Below are 7370 nucleotides of genomic sequence, written 5' to 3' on the forward strand. Positions count from 1 at the left end.
AATAGAATTTAATGGTGTAGTCAATTAAGACATAAAATTAGTATTAAGGACCAAAAAATTACATTCTTTCCAAATTGGTATGCATGTACCTTGTACCAAATCATAAATTTTAAGGTTTAAAAAATAGAACAATATTTTTTATCATCTACCTAAAATTAAGTGGTTATATTTGATCTAAATACTGAATCAGTTAGGTAATTTATAATTTTTTAAGTAATAGCATTGATTATATATAGTAATTATTATACTATAATTATTATACTATGTATAATCAATGGTAATAGGTATATTTAAATTTTTTTTTTATATTTCTATGTATATTTCAATGTAAATTCCAAGGTACATTACACGTTGTACCTTGGACCATTTTCTTTTTTTTTTTTAAATAAAATTATCTCAGAAGGCAGTTGTTTTAGGATTTGGAAAAAAAATACTCATGTATAGATTTATTATATTTACAATATTTGTAATAAGCATTAACGTGAAATATTAACAATTATAGCTGTTAGGGGACATTTAATAAAAATGATCCTAAGGTACAACACTCTCCCCTACCTTAGATCATATACAATAGAATCTGATGTAGGCATGTAGCCATGACCTATAGATGACATATCATATCAATTATGTACAATTTAACGATGAGTCGCCTATTAAGTGGCTTCTATTGGGCGCTAGCGACTAATCTCATATTTATCTTAACATATTATACTTTATTCTTATCTATTATACAGATTTAGGATTATTAGCGATTCATTTCAAGTTAATAATTTTTTTTAGGTAACTTAAATGTTCATTATTAATTATTAGAAATTCTAAGGATTTAAAATAGTAAAATAAACCCACCAAGTAGTGTAAAATAATATATAAATTTGTTTTTATCATTACAAAATAATTAGGTATCATATTCGTGGTCAAAAATAAATGTATAAATATTAAATAATAATAATAATAATTGTATAAAATATATAAATTTGTTTTTACCAATAGGGTTGGATAGATTATTCTTGGTATTATAATCAGCCATTGATTTTTAAATAATACGAGTTTTGTATAATTTCTCCTTATGTTTATCCTTGCACTTTGTTGTGTCTTGTGTGTATAATTTTACATGATGAGGTGTATTATTAATTCTATATAGTATTATAGTATAAATCTTAGTTCAAAACAGAATTGTTTTAGAATAGAAAAAAAGTAGTAAATATAGTATACCAAAAATAGTGTAGTTTATTAATTCTTAAATTCACAATACATGATAATTTTTCAAATAAATAACAAACATAATTCATAATTGAACATAACATAATAATAAAAAAATAATCATTATCTATTAAATATTAATACACTGATCAACAAATAGGTATTTAATTTATAGACCTGCAAGTACCGTCAATTTATGGCCCAGCCCGGTCCAGCAATTTTTTTCTGAAGCCCAACCCGGTTAGTGAATCAGTTCATATCAATCTGCTTAATTTTAAGTTTAAATATTTCATTTTATTTTGTTGCTGAATAATTTTATATTTAGCTTCGGTTAAATTATACTTTGCTTTCCTCAGAGTGGCAAAATATGGTAAAAGTAGTTGCATCACCCACAAAATATTTCTGAGTCTTTCGTTTAGGAGTATCTAAAATCAAACAATATTAATGGTATATGATAAATGATAATTATAAATATTAAATAATAAACCACATTTTTTATTAGCTTTTATATTATAGACTATAGTGAAGTAGTGAACCTATTACAAAACTTAAAGATAAGAATATTATCTAGATTCCACGGCATCTCATAGGTTTTTATTGTTATTTAGCTTTATAGAAAGTTGTGATCATTTTTAATTTTAATATTACATAATTTAACTTATAAACTTATAACTCGCTTAAAAATTAGATATCAATAAAAGCCTATGCGATACCATAGATAATATTCTTATGTAGGTTACCTTTAAATTGTATAATAATAGACAATTCGTTCTAATAATAATTTTTTGTTTTTATTACCAACCATCAATTTGAGAATTTTCCATTTCAATGTTTGATATTTAAGCAGCCTCCTTGCAAATTTGGTATGGCAGTAACTCAGATATCTTATACAAGGACCTTTTTTTTTGCTTGTAATATTACTACAAGGAGACCAAACTGTTTGTACATTGCTTGACCCAGCTAAGTGCTAGGAGGAAAGCTGCTTCATCAGTGACAGTTGAAGTTCTGATGATTTTAAGGACCGCTGATCTTTGGGGCCTTTGAAGAAATGTCCTGAACTTGGCCGTCGCGTTGACTGCGCTTGCCCAAACTGGAGCGGCATACAAGAGTTGGCTCTAGACTAGACCACTGAGTTGAGTAGCCTCCTCTTCCATTGGCTGTGACTGCTCGAGAATGAAGCCAAGGTACCCAATTTGGTTGCTCATATAACTAGATCAGCGGTTTCCAAACTTGACTACAGCACCCTTAGGAAAAAGTTCCATGTTTCGTGGAACCGTAATTTCTGTAAAATTAATATTTTATAGCAATATTATACTTGTAACTATTATTTAGGTGAACTTTTATTTCCAAGTATAATATAAAATAATTTTATCAATATTCACATACATTTAGTAGAACCCTTGAGATTGTCCCACGGAACACAATTTGGGTATCGCTGGTCTAGACTGAGCCGAGGAGGTATGTCTACCTTTTCGTTAGCATGACTGCATCCATCCTGTGGTGAACCAGCTGTAAGCCATGACTCATCATCCACCTGTCTACTCTTGTAAAGATCGGGTACTTATACGAGGACCTACATTTTTTAGTTTTATTTTAAAAAATTCACTAAAATATCATAGTATATAATATTACCTATCTAACATAAGTTGATTCAAAAAATACTTTTGATTGTTTTTCAAACGTTGTTGGAACTGAATATGGTTTTAAAATGTTCAATTAAGTCCTAGTTTTGGAACAACCTTTGTCGAAATGGAGTGAACAAAGTTATCCAGAAGGCTTATAATCTTCTTCAGTGAAACCACAAACTATAAGCCACAAAGATCGTTTGGACTTATCTTTGGAAAATCTAAATAATCAATACAATTAGAAATTAAATAATAGAAAAAAAAATATTAAGTGTTTTAGTATTCACAATTTTATGTACCAGGTGATCTGTTGTTTAAGTGTATATTCATTATTTGTAAAAGTATTTTCAAAATATTTTTTTTATATAATTGTATGTCGTTTAAAAACAACATTTCTTAAGAAAAATTATATTTTTTACTATTTCTTATTTTTTTATTGTTATATTTTTTGAAAGACACCATACATTTTTAATTCCGTGTTCTGAAGCTGTATCTAAAAGTATTTCAATCTATAAAATAATAAAAATCAAATTTTTGGACAAGTAGTATATATCAGTTATAAGTATTTACATTTTAGATGAGCGGAATAATGGACAGGGCCAACATTTATCGGGTACCCCTGCACCACTTTAGTTCGTTCATCTATATTTGTAAATTTTAATGATAATTAATGAATAATGACTAATAAGCTAATTGTCTGAAATTTGATTCTGATAAATTGAAATGTACCAAATAATATTTTGCTCCAGAACATGGAATAAAAAATGTATGATAAAATTCAAAAATCCTTAACACATATAACAATAGAAAAAATTGTTTTTGTTGAAATTTTTTTCAGAAATTTTGTTTTGAAATGACACTAAATTGTGTAAAAAAAGTTGAACTTTTCGAAGTAAAAAGTGTAGACACTTAAATAAATCACCTGGGATTGAAGACTTACGACTGTAAATAGTTGCTTGAGATTTTATATAGCGACTTTAGACAAAATGCACATTCACTTGTATTTGTTAGGGGGGCCATTATCCCAAAAATAGTTTTATAGGTATATTCCGAAAACTTAAAATAACTAATGTCAATCAAAATTTCAACAAATTTAACACGTCTTTTAATTTTTACCAGTAATAAATTATCACTCATATTATCAGTTATTAGTGTTGTTACCAGTCTTTCATGGTTATTACCTTAAGGAGACCAAACTCGTATGGCCGCCTGCATGAAAAAACGTACCGAAATGATTCACACGATTAAACGGCCACAGGCTGCGCTGCGTACGCTAGGGTTGCTCTCTATAATATATTATTTAATAATGGTTGCTACTTTAACCCGTGTAGTATAGGAATTATTCATGTTTTTGCGTTTTTTGGAAAGTATTTAGTATATGCATTATTTTGGACCATGACCCTCTTGTATATTTCATAAACATTATTTTAATTTTTGTATAAATAATCAATAATCAAATTATACAATCCGTCAATACTATACTTAGTTATTTCATACCTATATATCTTTGTTCACATCAAGTCTGAGCCCAATACAATTCGATACACCACATTATATGTGTTTTCTTGAACAATCGTATTATACCGATATTATATTATATTTTTATGTATTGTTACACTCAAATTTGTCTCTTAATAAATAACATATTTCAATGTTTGTGAAATATACCTATGTTAACCTTAGTCCGTGGTGCGAATCAAGTTATCAATGACTAAATATTTACTTTTTATTTTATACTTTTAAAATAAAAGTAAATATTTATTAATTGATAATTATATTAATTTGTTATCGATAAAAAAAAATACTGTGTAACACTGTAACTAACACGAAGACATGAAGTGTCATGAATAATAAAAAAAAATGTAAATACAGTGGATATCATTTCATCAGTTTTTAATGAGGTTTGTGGAAAAAAAAATTTGGTCTATACACAGTAAATATTTTCAAGTAAGCTGCAAAACTGATTTTGAGTGTGCACTCTCTCTTACAGTCTTACCTGTAATTTTAAAATACTGTAAATATTTCGTGCAAGGCGAGAATTCGTGGACAAAAAATATGAAATCTCCCTGTTAAATGCTATACGGTAAATATTCGCGGAAAAAAAAAGCCCACGGAAAATAAGCCCATACATAATATGAACACAATATTATGTATACTTCATGATATACTGTGTTATAATTTATAAGTTATAAATCAAAAAATATCAGTTTTAGTTATATAGATACTACTAAAAGTTAGATGTCAAAAAACATAAGTCTTAGGTATTTACAGGCCCGGATCAAAGGGTAGGTGACATAGGCTCTCGCCTAGGGCGGCACTTAAGCAGCAATTTAGTAAGAGGGCGGAATTTTCAAAATACTGATAATATTATATTGTTACTTTTTAGGGGCGGCAAAATTTGATTTTGCCTAGTTCACTATTTTCACTTGAGCCGGTCCTGGGTACATACATACTATTGTATATAATTTTTCCGCCCCTAACAATATAATATTACAGTGAAACCTCTATATAGTGACAGCCACGGAGAATTAAAAAATGTCCACTATAGGGAGTTGTCCACTATTGAGAAAACCTCTTCTTAGTGGACATTTGCGAGAAATTACGAAATGTCCATTATAGGGAGATACTATAGGGAATTGGTTATACACTGTACATGAACATATACATTGGATTATTAATTTATTATTTATTATACATGTATATTGTATGTATGTATGTATGTATGTATGTATGTATGTATGTATGTATGTATGTATGTATGTATGTATATATTTATTAAAAAATTAGTATGTATAAAAATGCTTATAAAAATGTTTAATGATTATATATGTACAATTAAAAAAATCTGTAATTTTATTTGTGTAATTTTTTTCTGCTCTTCACAATGAATTTGTAAATTGGCTACCATTGATAATGCGATTTTATCTTCTTTATTTTAAAAATATGTTTTTAAATTATCAATTGTTTTCCAAACTTATTCAAACGTTGGATTGTATATTGACTGGTATTCTTCTTCTTCTTCTTCGGGTTGTTCGGTTTCTTTTTCACTCAAATTGTCTAGATTACAATTGACTAAATCTGATATTATTAATGCATTGTCTTCTATAAGGATATTATTATCTATAGAAATATAGTCTTCAATTACTTATTACTTAAACGTTTTCGATATGTACATGTATTGTGTCCATTTGTGAGAGGTAATTTTTTATTTGGTACCAGTTTATTGTGTCCACGTCCACTACTAGGAGTGTCCACTATTAAGAGGTTATAGCTCCTATTATGCACATACATTTTTGACGGGGAATTTAGAAGTTTCCACTATTGGGAAGGGTCCACTATTGAGAGGTGTCCATTAGGCATTAATAGAGGTTTTACTGTATCAGTATTTTAAAAATTCCGCCCTCTTACTAAATTGCTGCTTAAGTGCCGCCCTAGGTGTGAGTCTATGTCACCTAAGACTGTGTATACCTAAGACTTATGTTTTTTGACTTATAACTTTAACACAATATATCATGACGTTTAAATAATATTGTGTTCATATTTTTATTTTATTTAAATCTAGGTATATTTTATACAATTAACAATTAATTATTATTTTCATTATAATATATTATTATATTTTGCTATTGTTACATGGTAATTACTAATTAGGAGTAAAGTATTCATGTGTTCACATTTATATTTATAGTTCCGGGATTTTTTCCGTGGGCTTTTTTAGTTTTTCCACCTACCGAGCGAGACATTCCCTCTTGCGTATGGTGTAATTACCGCAGAGAAAAAAACAATCGCACTGTGAACATACAAATGTATAAATGTATACTACTTATGCTGTATGCTCATATTGGCTATAATTATAATTCAGTGGTGCAATACACAGGCAGATTGCAATAAACACCATGCACCAGCTGCTGTGATTTCTACTGCAGATCTTCTATAAATTCTATAAATGTTCATAATAAATAAAGATACTCTTCATAAATTATAACTGCTGTCAATGTTGGTGTTTTTTTTTTTTTTTATTGTTCTTAATTAACATCGATGACAAAGGCCATTAGTTACAATTGTTTACAAATACATTTTTTTTTTTAACTTAAACTTAAATTTTACTGTACAGATTTGTTTTTCTTAAGAATTTAAGGATTTGTATGGTGGTATACATATATATATATAGTTTTTATTTAAACTGAAGTACTTACCTAGATAGTAGGTACCAGTGGTGGATTTATAATTTTTTTTTTTTTGGGGGGGGGCATTGTCTTTTTTCAAGTTTTAAGAAACAAATATTTAAAAATGGCCCAATTTATATTTATGCTAGGCCCTCTTAAATCCGCCACTGGTAGATACCTCATACCTAATTATTGAAGTAGGCAGTATAGCGTAGTCAGAATTGTTAAATGTTTGGGGGGGGGGGGGGGGGTGGAAGTATTAATTAAACTAAGTTTTTTCAATTTTTGTTTATAAAACATAATACATTTACTATGGGAAAAAATATCAATGGGGGTTAAACCCCAAACCTCTCGTAGCTACGCCATTGAAAATATATAT

At 28.3% G+C, this 7370-nt stretch overlaps 1 long non-coding RNA gene across 3 annotated transcripts; it reads right to left on the reverse strand.

The window, feature by feature from the left end:
• Nucleotides 1-1292: 1292 nt before the first annotated feature.
• Nucleotides 1293-3913, reverse strand: LOC100573264. 3 transcript variants are annotated; one of them, XR_119058.4, is made up of 5 exons: nucleotides 3766-3913; nucleotides 2833-3046; nucleotides 2587-2773; nucleotides 2003-2482; nucleotides 1293-1625 (listed from the first exon to the last, which is right to left on the reverse strand). It is a non-coding gene; the product is annotated as an uncharacterized LOC100573264 (long non-coding RNA). The 3 variants fall into 3 exon arrangements; XR_001678857.2 differs by having other exon boundaries at nucleotides 3748-3913; XR_001678858.2 differs by lacking the exon at nucleotides 3766-3913 and adding an exon at nucleotides 3125-3201.
• Nucleotides 3914-7370: the final 3457 nt, after the last annotated feature.

This window comes from Acyrthosiphon pisum, chromosome A1 (genome assembly GCF_005508785.2).
Source record: "Acyrthosiphon pisum isolate AL4f chromosome A1, pea_aphid_22Mar2018_4r6ur, whole genome shotgun sequence".
Taxonomy (NCBI): Eukaryota; Metazoa; Arthropoda; class Insecta; order Hemiptera; family Aphididae; genus Acyrthosiphon; species Acyrthosiphon pisum.